Source organism: Acinonyx jubatus, chromosome B2 (genome assembly GCF_027475565.1).
Source record: "Acinonyx jubatus isolate Ajub_Pintada_27869175 chromosome B2, VMU_Ajub_asm_v1.0, whole genome shotgun sequence".
Lineage (NCBI taxonomy): Eukaryota > Metazoa > Chordata > Mammalia > Carnivora > Felidae > Acinonyx > Acinonyx jubatus.
Genome location: NC_069385.1, coordinates 12,675,492 through 12,691,087, shown reverse-complemented (window position 1 = coordinate 12,691,087; position 15,596 = coordinate 12,675,492). Strand labels below are relative to the sequence as shown.

The 15,596-nt window shown below is 44.7% G+C and overlaps 1 protein-coding gene across 4 annotated transcripts in view; it reads left to right on the top strand.

Annotated features, from left to right (window-relative positions):
• Window positions 1-15,596, top strand: part of SCAF8 (SR-related CTD associated factor 8) — a 202,260-nt gene that overhangs the window by 152,942 nt on the left and 33,722 nt on the right. For 2 of the 4 annotated variants that reach the window (XR_008298253.1, XM_053222058.1), the window contains one exon: window positions 6,343-7,469. The exons of the other annotated variants lie outside the window; for them this stretch is intronic. The gene's annotated coding sequence lies outside the window, so the exon portion shown is untranslated. Of the gene's footprint in view, window positions 1-6,342; window positions 7,470-15,596 lie in introns of those variants that run through there. 4 annotated transcript variants of the gene reach the window in all.

The window sequence follows — 15,596 nt, the reverse complement described above, 5'->3', positions numbered from 1 at the left end:
GGCTCTAGAATGGTGCCTTTGATAACTTGCTCTTTTCCTCTTTCTCTTTGTTCTTTTTCATCTCCTCCCCCCACCCAAGTGCAAGGCATCAGGGTGTCAAAGTGCAGACTTACCAGGGCATCTGTGAAATGTTAACACGGATGCTTTGTTTTCCTTTTATCTCAACATAGGCATAGGCTTTGAAATTAAAAAAAAAAAAAGTATATAAGTGCCCTGATTCCTAGTTACCTGGGGTGATTCTCTCCTGCAAACAGGAATGGCCCCGAGAGAGAGAGAGAGAGAGAGACTGCTGAGAAGTAAAGAGGGAGGAGGGGGGTGGTTTCATGGTTGGGTGAGGGTGAAGAAGAGAGGAACCCTGACTCCATAATGACCAGAGTGTGTGGCCTGTGGGATTACTAACGCCCTGATCCACAAGGAAGATGAGGGGCTCTGGGTCTTTCGTTCACTTTTTCAGTCGGTCACAGAGAAGCTCAGAGGCAAGGACAGGAGAGAGAAGATGATGATGGGAGCCGAGCTCTCCCAGGGATGTGGACCATGGGAGGCCGGTGACGGGGCCTTAGCCGCTTGAGAAGGATTCACAGAGTTACTCCTGTGACCTAACGATGGATGGAGCATCTCTGTTCTCCTCTGTGTTGCCAGGGCTCCCTGAGAACATGGGTGGCCAAGAAAGAATCCATATCCCTCCTGCCTCCTCTGTGACAGACACTTTCCACACGGCCCCTCCCTAAACCCCCACAGTTAGCCTTGGTGCTGGGATTAATCCCTGTTGTACACGTGTGCAAACTCACAGTAACCCAAGAATTGCTCCCCCCCCCCCCATAAGAAGCAGAATCAGAGATGCAAGCCTGATGGGTGGGTTCCAGAGTGTACCTTAAACAATGTACTGAACTGCTTCTCCATAAATGAGCTTTGCTAGAAGGGTCTGCCACACCCCGTGTCTCCATCCCACCAGCTCACATGAGAGTGGACTTCACCACCAGTGGAAACAGCTCTGTCTGTGATGGTCCAGAAGTCTGTTATATTTGGATCATTCAAAAGTGCGTGCATTCGGACTTTTTGATCATTCATGCCAAATGGCATAATTTTCCAGGATATTCTATCTGAGATATTTGAATGAAATGAGTGTGGGACATCATAGGACATACAGCATTTTAGAGGACAAGAGATCAGAGTGTCTTCTAGACTCCCAATCTTTGTGTACCCTTAGACAAATGGGAGACCTCTGAGCTTCGGTTTGTTAATGTTTAGGATGAGAATTTTGTGCCCTGCAATTCCTAAGTTCTGTTTTAGCACTAATATGGTGGTTCTTTCTGTTGTGTTGGAATTAACTATGCACAAAGATTGTATGCACAATACATGTGTGGACATGATGTGATCTCAGTTTAATAAAGGAGCCCTGGGTATCCCCCATCGTGGAAATAAACTTCCCCAATAGGGCATAATTGCCTTTATGTTATTTTAATTATTCTTACACTCCGTACTTGGAAAGACTAGACTTCATACTGTTCTAATCTAATGGGACGTGGGACGTTGCTCCACACATTTTAAGTAGGTTTTTAACTACAGAACAATGAAACATTAGCAAATGATGTTAGAACATGTCTGCACACACTGATGCTTTCCGATCTGTGCCAGGCATCCTGCTCCCATATGGGCTGACCAGAAGGATCAGCTGGACGAGGCAGATTGGGGTCTGGCATCCCTGAATAACTCTGGCACTTGCCTTTCAACGAGGCAGGGCAGGCTGGCTGAGGCCTGGATCTGAAAGTCTGTTTGCAAGGACCTAGTTTTCTTGGTACCGCTCCATCACCTCCTTAGTTAGCCCACTGGTGATGAATCCAATGCATTCGTGCCAGAACAGATCACACTCTGGGCAGGTGTTCTGTGGCTGGCTTCATAATCTCACACCTCCTCCTTGTGTAAGCGAACAGGGGAGAGGAAGGCAGTGAATTCTGATCGGTCACTTTGCTGATCACTGGCAATTCTGCCGGGGAAGAAATGAAGGAGATTAATTAAAAAGGGGTCAGAGCCTCTCTGTAGATTCTCCTTCTCAACTGTCATTTAGAAATGATTCTTCAGGCTTTAGGCCATTTCCAGCCTGCTGATTTGGAAATCAGAACACAATTATTTTAAGGGAGTAAAATGTGAAATGGACCATGAAGCCTTTACCATGGAATTAAAGTTAGGTTGATTTCTATTTCTCCATGCAGCTGCCTCGCCTGTCGTGGGCTCTCTATGGGATACTCTGCCTGGTCCCTCCTCCTTCTCTCTTCTGTGACACCTATAATTGACCTGGAAGCCTGGCTCCTGTTTCTAGAACAGGGTTTTTGCAAATAAGAAAGGATATAGCTGTTTGGGAAGCAGGTGTGCTTCCCCTGCTGTCCTGGTGACCACCGGCCCTTCCTCAGCAGTCCTGCACGTGGGTCACAATGTGGAGTGGCCGTTGGCATGTCTGGCACTTCAGATACCTGGGGTGCAGCAGGTTGTGAAAGGAAAGGCATAAAATACTTGGGGTCAGGCACACTTAGCCTGAGGTCTGTTTCTGCCGCCCTGGAGCCGCGTTGTCTTGGCCAGATAGTTTCATTAGTTCATTGAAGAGGTCAGGTACGGGGCGCCTGGGTGGCGCAGTCGGTTAAGCGTCCGACTTCAGCCAGGTCACGATCTCGCGGTCCGTGAGTTCGAGCCCCGCGTCGGGCTCTGGGCTGATGGCTCGGAGCCTGGAGCCTGTTTCCGATTCTGTGTCTCCCTCTCTCTCTGCCCCTCCCCCGTTCATGCTCTGTCTCTCTCTGTCCCCAAAATAAGTAAACGTTGAAAAAAAAAAAATTAAAAAAAAAGAAAAAGAGGTCAGGTAACCTCCTTGAACCTTATTTCTCTGGTTTGCAGCGTGGGATGCATGAAACTGATTTGCAGGGCTGTTTGCACAGATGGAGAGAGCCACGTGTGTAAATTACCCAGAACCAGCAGACCCAAGTGAGTTACATCTGTATAGGGACACCTCTAAGTCCATTTGCCTTTATTATACCAGCTTTATAAAAGAATAACTGCATTTCAAAATTATGTTGCAGCAAAGAACATCATCAGTGGCAACTTGACCTGCAGAAAACTGGTTCTAGAACTTTTACGGTTGCCGTCGACTATTAACTAACTCTCATCTCCAGGCACTGCTGTGTCTCAGTTTATTTATTTAAAAAAAAAAAAAAATCAGTCGCCTGGGTGGCTCAGTCAGTTAAATGTCCAACTTTGGCTCAGGTCACGATCTCATAGTCTATGCGTTCGAGCCCCACGTCGGGCTCTGTGCTGACAGCTCGGAGCTTGGAGCCTGCTTCGGATTCTGTGTCTCCCTCTGTCTCTGCTCCTCCCCTGCTCATGCTCACTCTCTCTCTCAAAAGTAAATAAACATTAAAAAATTAGGGGTGCCTGGGTGGCTCAGTGGCTTAAGCGTCTGATTTCAGCTCAGGTCACGATCTCACAGTCCGTGAGTTCGAGCCCCGCGTCGGGCTCTGGGCTGATGGCTCAGAGCCTGGAGCCTGCTTCCGACTCTATGTCTCCCTCTCTCTCTGCCCCTCCCCTGTTCATGCTCTGTCTCTCTCTGTCTCAAAAATAAATAAACGTTAAAAAAAAATTTTTTTTTTTAATTAAAATAAAAAGTCATCTTCTGTGCCATATTCTCATTGACAAGTGGGCGTTTTGGCCTCCTACTCTTTTCTGTGAAATTATAGCCATTATTATGGGGGACAGTGACGCACATTGGCAGCTGCTAACAAGGAGTGCGCTGGCTCTTTAAGGAGTTTGGGATAAGCCACCCATGCGGAGTGTCTGCTCTGGGGCAGACCTGTAGAGCAGCTGGGTGTCTTTTTTTGTGACGAGGCTTTAGATGAAGGAAGCGGCTTATGTTGCTAAAGATGGGGCTGCACAGCACGTCTGCACACTTGGGCTTAGTGGTCCAGAACCCAGAAGACGCCAAGACGGCACACACAGTGAATGCAAAGAGCAGGAGCTCTTACCGCTGCCGTGGCTTTGATTTCCAGCTCCGCTCTTTGCCACGTGACCCTGGGCAAGGCATTTGTCCAAACCCCAGTCCAAGCTCTGTTACATGGCGGAGACGGTTCTATCTGCTTTGCAAGGTTAGGGCTTCTTCATAAGGCACTTAATATGGGAGGGGTCATGGTAGCAACAAAACTAGGCAGAAGAGATGAATAATAATAATAAATAACGAATTCATCGATAACGCAGTGTTGCTAGCCAGAGACAGCTCGTCGAAAAGATCGAGCACTGGCCAGGGAATCAGGACCCGGTTTTCATTCCCACTCAGTGGCTCGGCCACTCTCGTTCCCACGTGACGCTGGACAAGCTGCCTAAGCTCTCAAATCTCAGCTGCTTCACGTGTAGGCTGGGTCCCCCTTTATAAGAACCAGAAGGTTCATAAATGTGAAGGCACTTTGATAACTGCAGCAGTCTCCAAATACAGGCCTTGTGACCATTATCTCCACCTCTGAATTGTTGTTTGCATGAGTACTTGATGTTTACTTTTTGCTATCCACCCTCTTCGGTGATGGATCATTTTACGTGCTCTGAAGCGACTCCGTCAGGGACTTAGGATATACACATCCCTGAAATCCACCAGCATAGAAATTTTTGCCAGAATCCCATAATAAATTTTCTTCCTCTTTGCTTCTTTAAAATGTTTTTGATAAGACAGAAATCTTTACTTCTCTTTCTTGGCAACAAAAGACACAGAAATTGAGCCTGTGTTGGTGTGTACGTGCATGTGTTAAATAGATCATTCTTGTATGTCCCCGCCCTACAATTTGAGTAAATATGTGTCTTTTTCGTTTTATTCCCCGGTGTGGTCTCAGTGCCTTTTACCACACAGTTGCTGATTTGCTCTGTGACAAGCCTATCCTGTTACAACCTGGCAAATCTTATCCACATTTAAGGAAATGGCTCTGTCCCTCTAGTGCTGTAGCTACTGATAGTCAAAATGAGCGTATTTTCATTGTCGTTTTCTCTCGAGTAGCTTTTAAGTCAGCATTTGAAGGATGAATGCACTAGCAAAATACTTAGAATAATCTGAAGCAATAGATACCTTGGTGCCTATTTTGTTTTGTGTGGATCGTTCACACATTTCACAAAGTTGTGTCTCCCCTTCTGCCAAACACACAGTAGAAAGATGAAACAATTATTCTGCATTTTTCTTAGCACACGTAACAACCAGGATGCCTTCAAAAATAAATATAACATAAATAAATGGTTGTTTTGGCATCGTCTAAGTTTTACCAACCACAGAGGCATAAAGATCAAATCGTAATTACTAAATATAGTTTGTCAATTACTGAAATGTATCATTTTGTTACTAATGGGAACTAATTGCCTGAAGTTTCCAAATATTTAACCTAATTCCTGGTTGTACCTAGGGCGTCTATGAGAGTTCCATTAAACTTTTCAGCCCCAGTTCATTCTCATTTTAACAAACTATGGTGAAGTAATTTGGCATAGTGATTGAAAGCATCAGTTTTAGGGTCAGACTTCCTGTGTGTGGATCCCACCTCTGCAACGTGTACCTTGGTAAAGTTACCAGTTATAGCTAATTAAACACATCCACCCAGTTGAATTTTATGGCTATGTAGTATGTTCTTACAGCAGGCGTCTGTGCTATCCTTTTTAATGTGGTTTTCAGCTTTTACACAGTTATTTCTTAATTTAAGAAAACCAGCAGATACCCCCCCACCAAAGACACTTCTTAGATCTTAAGACAGCAAAAGATGGGGAAATGGGTGCTTTCAGAAGTTTATACCCACTTAGCTTAATCACATTATCGCTCACGGTTTTAATTGACTTCATACACTAACAGTTTGAGACTTCTTTTAAGCCTAGCCGTTGCCACAGACTGAAAAGGTTATACCTGGTTGTGGTCTGTATGGAGCTATGGAGGCAGGGCCGCGTGAACCCAATAATGTGGTTGGATTGGCCTTCTTTTTAGAACTCGCCCACTGAGGTCTTCTTGTGTATATGTGAAGGAAGGAAGGCCCGGCAAGGTTAGGTGACATAGTTACTGGTGGAATCGCGTCTGAAGCCTGGGTATGCTCACTTCCAGGACAGGGGGCTCTGCTGAACAATTCCAGCACGAGGAGAGAGATGAACACTGCATACTCTCATTCTTCCTGCCCTCCTGGAAGAAGACATGGCGTTATAAAGCACAGAAATTCATCAAACATTGAAACATTTGCTGTTGTATTGACATCATCTCTTCTTTAGGAATTATCTTGGAAAAAAAAAAAAAAAAACTAGGAAAAGTTATTCCATTGACCAGTGATGACCAGTTATTGTTCCTTTTGTCAACAGGCAAGATGATGAATGACGTTCTGGCACCTTCCCGTGTCCCAGGCCTTGTAGAAATAAATGAGACGTGCTTCAAAGTTCTAATGTGCATCACATCGGATCTTGTTTAAGGAAGCGTTAAAAGGAAGCCGCCGTTACCTATTGAGAAGGCTCTGTGCTCTCAGACATTGTTTCTGATTGAATCCACGGGTTGCAAGCATGCCTCCCTGTATTACCTGTTGGAACAGGTTTAATTTTATAAATTTTAAACACAAACTCTATGAGTTTCCAGTTCATAATTGTTCTTTTTGAGGATGCACTCAGATGAACAATATTGCATCTGTAAGAGATATGCACCTTCCACAGGACCAGAATTGATTGGAATATATAAATGGCAACCAACTCCAGCTGTAGCGTGATCCAGAACCAGTGATGGAGAGGGCAGATTGCAAGGAAACCCTGCCGGGGGGAAAAAGTCGTATTGTGTTGGAACTACAGATTATTAGAACCATAGCTTTAGCAAACCATGGCTTTTTTCTTGAACACGACACGCATAGACTGTAGTTCTTGACTGGTGACTTTAATCCCTTATTAGTCGTCTCCTCGGACAGTCTCAAACGTTGAAAGTCTTAAGCTTTCGTTGAAAGAACAATGCAGCTTGGAGGAAATCCGGGGTTCAATATAGTCTTCTGGGTATTTCATTCCAGCCTTCAGTGACCCGTTATTACAAACAGCAGGTACCCAGGTGGTAGAAGAGAAGCCTAGTGGGAGAAGAAGGAAATGACAATGAATGGGCATATTACATTGTGTTGTAAACATACTTTATAAGTACATTTCTTATTAGCTTCTTATTCAGGCAGAGCTTATCAAAGTTTGCTGCAAGTACCAGACCAGGATTTGCGTTTTGGAAATGATCAGTGTTCACAATACCTGCAGGGAAAAAAACAACAACAGCAACAGCAACTCAAATAAGAGCACTCTTTGCACCGAAAAGAATATTTTTATCATTCTTTTGTTTGTTTTGGCTCTGTCACAAATTAAAGTGCTTGGAATACAGTAGTCTGTGGTCTCTTGAAACTTAATCAGTGAGAACCTAACACTTTCACAGTATGCTGTCTACTTTGGACGTTCATAATAAAAATTGAAACTGATTTTGGTTGTTAGTCGTTTACTTTGTCTTGTAGCTGGCTCAGCGCATCTTTCGTGGTTCCTCTTTGTAGGAACCAAAGCCCTTGGCTTCTACAAAGGAGAAGCAAGGGCAAAGGGCAGCCAAGCCCTTTGTAGCAGCACCCTGTGTCTAGACAGAGAGGTGCATACGTGGTTTGGGTCTTTCACAGTTTCTTACACCGAACTGCTGTCGATTTCTAGATTTGCACAACCACTCTTTGTTCTTTTTTGGAAAGGCTGGGCTATTTACGAGGGCCAAGGCTCTCTTTGATGATGCATTCTGTGACACGGCTTAGAGATTATTCCTCCCCAGGAATATTACGTGTTTGCTTTCTTCAGTTTCTGACTGTACTATATTTTCTGTTACATTGATTACAATAGAATTATATTTTGATTATATTTTCCAGTAAATAAGTAGAAAATTGAAGAAGGCTGTGGGTAATTTAGCCACAGCTATAGGCTTTTAGATCGCGTCTATTTTGGTTGACTCCCTGCCCAGTGTTTTAGAGTATATTTTTGTGTATTCCACAATATTCTAGTAAGAAATTTTTAAACTCCAAAGAAATCCAAACACGTGAGCCTATTCAGAAAGCTTAGACCTTGCTTGGCACTAAATTTGGTATGGAAATAAGCAAAGATCCCTTTCCTTCCATTCTTCTGTGGCCAAAGGTGCAACTGGCAGATAGATACGCCACATATCTGGCTCCCTGCCCCCACCCCACCTGCTCCCCACAAAGGGAACAGCCTGGATTCGGGGATTCGTGTGGACATTCTAGTGCATATATAAGCAAAGGGATTTTGGCACTCTTAATGTAGAGAAAAAAGACAAATAAATAGAAGGTTCTGGGGTTCCTTTCTGAGGATGGGGTGGGAGGAGAAAGAGTAGGATAGCAAACAAACTTAAGAAATAAGGATCATTCCTTCAGAACCAAGTTCATGCGCAGTCTTAGCACTTAGCTGGAGGTGTACTATCAGGGCAATCTTTTTAAACTCCCAAGAGGCACCCTAACAAGGGCAGACGTTCATGCTTTTGTTCCCTGGATGAATTCCCTTTTCCAAAGCCTCCACCACCCTCTGCCTGAGCATCTGGACAAGTTCTCTTTGTGAAGCAGCGTGAATATTTAACACTCCACCCTCCTTCCCTTCCTTCTGCATGCAGCAAAGCTTTAAAAAAAAAATTTTTTTTTTTTGAGCTAGATTTTAAAATACTATCAGGTGACTTTGACAGACTGAAGCTATTTGGTATTTACACAATCAGAAAGAATCGTTGACGTGAGTTGTTTGGTTTCTAAGTAAACGCTGGCCTCTTCCTTGAATTCTAATACCGAGATCTCATTCAAATAAGATGGTTTCAAGCAGTTCCTTTGTGGTTAATAAATTCTTCAGAGAGGGGAGAAAAAAACCCGTAACATCTGCTTCAGAATGGTCTCTGCACAGAAATTGCACGTAGATGATTACTTTTATCAAAAGCAATTTGTTTTAAATGATTTAAGAATACAAGCAGTTAAGAAAGTGGGTGAGCGTGATGCTTTAGAAGGCCTCTTTCCATTCATTATTAGTAATTTTCCTAAATCCGCTATTTCTTGATCCAATTTTTAAAATTGGGGAATATTCCACACTATTGTGGCTGTCATCAAATCACATCGTTTTTATAGCAGGGCTTTCAGGGGGTTGCTTAAAGATTACCAGGAGGGGAGCCTACTGAAGTGTTTAGACTTGGTCTTATTTATTGTCTCATAGGTACTTACTGTACCTTTTAGTATCTATGAGAAACCTTATGTTTACTTCTCTCATTTCTTCTCAGCTACACATCTTTTTCAAAGCATTTAAAAAAATTTTTAATGTTTATTAATTTTTGAGAGAGAGAGAGAGAGCATGAGCAGGGGAGGGGCAGAGAGAGGGAGACACAGAATCTGAAGCAGGCTCCATCCAGGCTCTGAGCTGTCAGCAGAGAGCTCAACTGGGGCTCCAGCCATGAGATCGTGACCTGAGCCAAAGTCAGATGCCTAACTGACTGAGCCACCCAGGAGCCCCCAAAGCATTTTTAAAAATCTCATAGAAAAAGACTTTACCCATGGGCAATAAGGAAATAAAAGGAATATATATATATATATATATATATATATATATATATACACACACATATATAATCTACAAGTTCCAACACTGTGCTCAAATATATTTTCTAAGAACATACTATGTACAATATTAATACCAATTTTAAAATCCACCGAAGGATCCATATTTCTAGAAATAAATGTGGCTTTCAGATGGCTAAGACTGTCAGTATGCACAGTTGGGAAGGAACTTGAATGCACCTTTTATAAATTTTGCCTGGGCGATCGTGGGTGAGGGGAAGATGCCTATTGAATGGAAGGAATTCCTATTCGGAGGATTTTTAAAAAATTTCTTATGAAGACTGAGCCAAATTCTTGTTTTATATGATCTTAAAGGACCCTTCGTGAAGAGTTGCATTAATATTTAAAAGCACCACTCCCCATCCCCACCATGTCACGCAAGCTCAGTGAAGAGCCCCAGCTAACAGACATCCATTGGCACCTCACTCACTCTCATTACATTATTCCCATTCTTTTATTACTAACGGACAAAGGAAAAAAGCTAATGAAGGAAAGGGAGTCATTTTTGCCAGAAATGTCCATGTTCTAAGAGTTTTGTTTTGCCTGTGTAGATGGAAGCACATGTACATGCACGCACTTCGTGGGCCTGGAGGCCATAGCACAGTGGCCAGAATGCACTCAGGTCACAGAGAAGCAGAACTTCCAAAGACGTGGTCAGCTGGGGAGACCACGGGGAAGGACAGGCCAGCCGGGGGTTCTGTGATAAGAGCTGGGGAGCTTCCCGCCCAGAAAGTGATCACCAGCCCCCAGGTCGAGGCCCGCATCTCTGCCTGGGAGGCCCGGTCACAACTGAGGCCACATCTCTTTCCCAGCTTCTGGATTTTTTATCAGAATGTTGTACTTCTGTCTTCAAATACCAATATTCCTTCATTCACCCAACACATACCGATGTAGGACTTACTAAATGCCAGCTGCTGTGTTGAGATCAGAGGTGGGGTGATGAATTAAAGTGATGTCTGTGCTTATCATCAGGATCTGCATATTCAAAAGGAGCGACGGGTGTGTCACATATTAGGATACGAATGCAAAGGAGGCTCACATAGGCAGGTAGAGGCCACATGTTTCCCTAAAAATGACTAGGTTATTAGCTCAACATTCCAGTGTGGAAAACAGCTTCTGTTTTTTGGCCTTTTTTGTTTTTATTTTTTATTTTTATTTTTTTGCTGTTTTCTAGTCAGTAACAAGTTTATTGTTCATTTGGTTTTCAGAATCTTAGGATTCTATTCACGTACGTTAGTCAAACACTCCTGTTCAAAGGTATAGTATTTCCAAGGACTTACCCAATTCCAGTGTCCTAGCAGCAACATTCCTTGGGGCCAGATTTCACAAATATGTTCTCAGTGGGCCTTCCTCCTCACAGGTTCCAAACAGGACCCCCTCTTTTCTTCTAGATCCCTAAACATTAGCGAGGAAGCAAGTACCACCACCCAAGAAAGTTGCATTAAATTCAACATGAGATGTGACAAGTTCCAAATATAAGTGGATGGAAACAAAAACTACTCTCAAGCACAATGACTTTGGTTTTAGAGTCTTGGGAAAATTATAAATAGAAACACCAGATGCCATTTCTACTATCAAAACACTAGAATTCAGAGTTTCTTAGAAGAGCTCTTTAATTTTTTTTTAGAAAAACTACACTTGGGGCACCTGGCTGGCTCAGTTGGTTAAGCATCTGACTCTTGATTTCGGCTCAGGTCATGATCCCAGGGTTATGGGATGGAGCCCCGGGTTGGACTCTGCTAGGCGTGGAGTCTGCTTAAGATTCTCTCTCCCTGTTTCTCTGCCCCTCCCCCATTCACCCTCATGGACTCTCTCTCAAAAAAAAAAAAAAAAATACACTACACTTACTGAAACTCAAGGATACATGATAATGAGAGAGTGGGGAGAAATACCTAGAAAGTTCTTCTTGGCCCACATTTTCTCTGAAGTGAGTGTGAATCTCCTGGGTCCATCTTCGCAGCACACAAACGACAAGGTTGGTTTCTGTAGATCCCTGTCCCAGTAAACAGATGCATAGAAGTAGGGTTGACTTCATGTTTTTGGTCTAGTTATATCGCGGTTAGATATATTACCATTAAGTACAAAAGAGGGAAACAAAACCAATAGAAAACCAGTAAGTTGTGGATTTCATTCATCGTTGGCTCAGATCTTTTATCGGAAGCAGAAAGATCCATCAGATCTAAGTACAGGAATTTACCCAACTGGAATATAAGACTTGTGATAAGCTTTGGAAAATCTAGCATTTCCATTCAGTGACGAACACTAGGCCCTTGCAGGCAATACATGTTACTTAAAATAAAGCAAAGTATGAACTAAAGCAAGTGTATGACCACCACTAAATCATTTGCTAATTACCCTTTCTTGGACTTCAGCCAAGACATGGCAGTCATGCTCCATGTGGCCAAAATTCTACTTACGGTCCAACTAAAAGCAGTAATTCCTCAGTATACTTGACCATCAAACATTTCAGATTAAGGTTCCACAAGATAACATCCCAATAAACTCTTCTTCTTAGCATAGTAGAGGACTGAGGCTTCTTCAACAAACTTCAGTGTTTAAGGAATTTGAATATGTTGCATAAATGCACTAAAACAAATGCTCTTCTGGATATAACCCTTCCAGGCTTTGCTCTTACAGAAGGGCCATCAGAAGGCTCACGGTACTGGTCTGGAGAGTGTGGGCAGTGCCAGCCACAGACCCTGGTGCACAAAAAAGCAGCTTCTAGTATAAATAGACACCAACTAAACAGTCATTCTCCCCCCAAGAGTGGAGCAGAGAGAAACCCCACTTAATAGGAGAGATATGCTCAGTGTATTTCAGCTCATCCCGTAAAACTGAGTTGCTGGGGAGCCTGGGGGGCTCAGTTGGTTAAACGTCTGACTTCGGCTCTGGTCATGATCTCATGGTTCGTGATTTGAGCCCCGCATTGGGAGCCCGCTTTAATCCTCTGTACCGCAAACCGCCCCCCCCCCCGACCCTCCCTGCTCATTCTCTCTCTTTCAAATAAGTAAACATTAAAAAAAAAAAAACACCAAGTTGCTAGAAACCAGAACCCCACCCATTTGAGTTGTCTACTCTTGCGTCAGGGAAGTTACTTCTCATCAAGTTTCTTCCTTTACCCGTGGAGAAAACAGATTCCTGTATTCACGCACGTCTCTTCAGCCACTCTTAGCTCATTCTTTAATTTGCTTCCTTTTCATTCCTTTCTCCTGATTTGCACTTGGGTTATTTGGGAAGTGTTTGCAGCTGAAGATGCTTCCAAACCCTTCGCATTGGTTCCCCAGTTGGCTTGCACATTGGAATCACGTGGCTAGCTTCAAAACAATACCGATGCCCGTGTCCCTTCCCTAAAGATTGTAATTTCTGGGTATGTCCTGGGCGTTGGCAGTTTTAAAAGATCCCTGGGGGACGAAGTGGAAGGATCCTAATGTGCAGACTGAGTCTGGGAGCTACTGGGCTGGAGGAAAGGAAAGAAGGATTTGGTAAGCCTATGCCTGAATCCTAGCTCTGCCTCCTGTTCGTTGTGTGAGGGGGGTGAGTTTTTTAACCTCCATGAGCCCTGGTTTCCTCATCTGTAGAGTAGAGATAATCACGCCCACAGCTTTCTGGTCCGCGTCGTGAAAATACCGTGTACATTAACTGATTCATGACAGCGCATGGAATGCACTTGGCACAGGAAATGGTGGCTGGCATTATTTATCCCCAGGGTAGAATCAAGTTTAATCATTCCCAAGACTGGGACACACACTGCGGGTGATCAAGTGACGTCAGCTTAATGAAAGTGACAAAGAGTGGGGTGGCAGCCAGGCTCACTGCCACACGGGAGGCTCTCCCCTCCCGACAACTGAATTGTTCATCAATTGCTAGCCTGTTGGAAAGAATGATACAACCTTATACTCAGAGATAAGGCTTTTGTGTCCATCTGTTTTCCCAGGATGGGGTGAGTCTGCCCGGGGCTTTGGGAACAGGATTTGCCTGGCAGATCAATCTGAGGAAATCTGGGAAGTTGACACTTTTGAAAGGCCAGCCTGACTCTGTGAGTTGATGGCACTTTTGCTGATGGCTCCTGGCCACGGCCCCAGGCACATCTGTAAGGACAGAGGTGGGGCTGTCGCTCGCTCCCCACTCCTTACCTATTCTAGGTCATTGCCCATTAGCGTCTGACACCTGATTGTATTTTTAGTCTAATGAGTCTCTCTTCTCTAGTTGTTATTTATTGCCGTGCATTCATCTGAAATAAGTGAAAATTAACTTCATTTAAAAAAAGAACTGGGGTGCCTGTGTGGCTCCGTTGAGTGTCTGACTCTTGATTTCGGCTCAGGTCATGATCCCAAGGTTGTGAGAAGGAGCCCCTGCTTAAGAGTCTCCCTCTCCTCTCCCTCTGCCCCTCACCTGCTTGTACTCCCTGTCTCAAAACAAACAAAACACAAACACGATGCCTTTGGGAATGAAGGTGATTCCTGCATGCAGGCACCTTGGGGGAGGAGAGAAAGTCTATCTCATTCTGCCTATTGTGACCCTGGGGAAATGTCTTCCGTGGGGGAGGAGAGCGGAGGTTAACGGTGTGCCTTCCCTCATGACAGAACCCTGGAAAGGTGGAGCGTCAGAGCTGAATGGCACCTGAACCCCAGGGGTTCCTAGCTGTGCACATGCTGAACTTTATGCAAGATCTTAGGCGTATTGGAATGTTTCTTTGGCAAGGGCCATGGCTTTGCATCAGATTTGCAAAGAGCTTGGTAATCCTCCAATACTTAAGAACCAATTTTATTAAGGAAACTCAGAGGAAGGAAGCTTGAAAGCCCCCCCACCCCACCCCGGGCAGGGCGGTGAGGAGCACAACGGAATAGAGCTCGGGCGGCCACTCCGTGCTGCGGCCCCTGGCCCCCAGCTTCATTGCATGTCTCAGGCAGCAAGGGTGGGTCGGGGCTGTTTAAGCCCAGGTTCAACTAATCCAGTCTGGATCCCAGCCCAAGTCAGACAGTGCTGACGGGACGCAGGACACAGGTCCCATTTCCCTTGAGCGGAGGACTCCATGTGCCCTGAAGGCGCTGGGAATGAGGTAGACTGCTGTAGCTGCTGAAAATTTACATCGTTTTAACCTGCAGGGAAGAATCAGTCTGGCTCAGGTTCCTAATAGGAATGTGGGCAGGTCTAAAAGAATTCAGGCCACTCGTTGTGGAACGTAGGCGTCTTAGTTCAGGCTGCCATAACAGAACGCCATCAACTGGGAGGCTAATAAACCACAGACATGTCTTTCTCCCAGCTCTGGAGTCTGGGAAATCCAAGATCAAGGCTCTGGCCGATTTGGGGTCTGGTAAGGACCATCTTCCCCCTGCGTCCTCCTCCCTGGGGGGAAGGGACAGGCAGGTAGCACTCTGGAGTCCCTTTTTATAAAGGTGCTAACCTCGTTCGTGAGGGCTCTGCCCTCACACGCTAACCACCTCCCAAAAGCTTCCAAATAGCATCACACTGGGGATGAGATTTTGAATTTATGAATCGTGGGGTGGGGGGGGTGGTGGGAGGGTGGAGACACACAAATATCGTCTAGAGCATTAGGCAAAGACCTAAAGGAAGAAGGATGGTTTGTGTTTTCTTTTATGTAATTTAGCTTTCACGTGGGCTCATTGACCAAACAGAGCCCCTTAACAATGAAAGAGAAAACGTTACCACACAAGGCTCCCTTGTGGCTGAGCTGCAAGGGGCAGGGCTTTGCGGGATGCATGGAGAGCACTTTATGGGAAAGGCTTGGAGGGACCCCCGCTCTCCCCAGTAGAGGGTACGGTCTAGTGCTGAGCTGCTCAGGCTACAGAGTCAACTAACGTACCTGGGGTGAGCATCTCAGCTCCGCTGCACGCTGGCCTTCAACCTTCACCTCCTTAAGCCTTAGTTTCCCAGCTGTAAGACAGGGACAGCTGTGCCTGCTTAGTGGGCTAGTTTTGAGGAAGAAAGGACAGAAGGCTTGAAAGCAGCTTC